Source organism: Gossypium raimondii, chromosome 5 (genome assembly GCF_025698545.1).
Source record: "Gossypium raimondii isolate GPD5lz chromosome 5, ASM2569854v1, whole genome shotgun sequence".
NCBI classification, from domain to species: domain Eukaryota; kingdom Viridiplantae; phylum Streptophyta; class Magnoliopsida; order Malvales; family Malvaceae; genus Gossypium; species Gossypium raimondii.
The window spans coordinates 35192486-35193901 of NC_068569.1; the positions used below are offsets into that span (position 1 = coordinate 35192486).

At 41.0% G+C, this 1416-nt stretch overlaps 1 non-coding gene across 1 annotated transcript; it reads right to left on the reverse strand.

The window, feature by feature from the left end:
• Nucleotides 1–460: 460 nt before the first annotated feature.
• LOC128041443 (small nucleolar RNA R71) lies at nt 461–567 on the reverse strand. The gene has a single exon (XR_008196465.1). It is a non-coding gene; the product is annotated as a small nucleolar RNA R71 (small nucleolar RNA).
• Nucleotides 568–1416: the final 849 nt, after the last annotated feature.

Sequence of the window (1416 nt, forward strand, 5' to 3'; positions counted from 1 at the left end):
TGAACGAACTTTTCGACAGCGAAGAAGAAAAGCAAGCCAGAGAAGGACTGAAAACCTCGCTCAAAATCCTATCCTTATTGTTGATGATAGGGATAGAGCTTTGAGACAGTATGTCGTGCCAGTATTTCATGATCTTAATCTAGGTATTAGGACCTCCGAAATTGAGGCACAATAGTTCAAGTTGAAGCCAGTCATGTTCCAGATGCTTCAGATAGTGGGCCAATTCAGTGGAATGCCTACCGAAGATCCTCACCTACACTTAAGACTATTTACGGAGGTGAGCGATTCTTTCAAGTTAGCCGGAGTACCCAAAGATGCATTACGATTGAAGTTGTTCCCATATTCACTAAGGGACAGAGCTTGAGCTTGGTTGAACTCATTACCACCAAACTCAATTTCAACATGGCAAGAGTTAGCAGAAAAATTCCTTATGAAGTATTTCCCACCTAGCAAGAATGCTAAGGTGAGGAACAAGATCACTGCTTTCCAACAAATGGATGATGAGTCATTGTATGAGGCATGGGAAAGGTACAAAGAATTATTACAGAAGTGTCATCATCACGGAATCCCACATTGCATACAACTTGAGACATTTTATAATGGTCTCAATGCTCACACGAGGATGGTAGTGGACACTTCTGCTAATGGTACTCTCATTTCTAAGTCATATAATGAGGCTTATAAAATCATTGAGAGGATTTCCAGCAACAATTATCAATGGCCAACCAATCGAGTAGCGTTAGGAAGACGAGTCACTGGAATACATGATGTAGACACTCTTACTTCACTCGCATCTCAAGTATCATCAATATCCTCAATGTTAAAAAAATCTTACTACTAATGGGTGTAATAACTTTGCAGCACAGCCACTGAATCAATTTGAAAATGTAGCATGTGTTTATTATGGGGAAGGACATTTGTTCGAAGAATGCCCATCGAACCCAGAATCTATGTATTGTATGGGTAACCGGAATCAAAATCAATGAAGGTAAGGGCTGCAATCCAATTTCTATAACCCATCATGGCTAAACCACTCGAATTTTTCTTGGAGTAACCAAGGGGCAGGAACCAATAACAATTATGTCCAACCTAGATTGACCCAGCCACCTAGTTTTTCCCAACAAGCTTAGAAACCAACCCAAGCTGAACCATCCAATAGCCTAGAGAATCTATTGAAGGCATACATGGCGAAAAATTATGCCTCTCTAAGGAATTTGGAGAATCAAGTGGGCCAAGCTTGCAACGGAACTCAAAAACCGACCACAAGGTGTTTTACCTAGTGATACGGAGAATTCGAGGAATCTAGGGAAGGAGCATTGTAAAGCATTAACATTGAGGAGCTGAAAGACTTTAGAGCCCAATTCCGTCGAAGTTGAGAATGAGCTAGCTGACGCTCAAGACTCAAAAGGAAGTTCA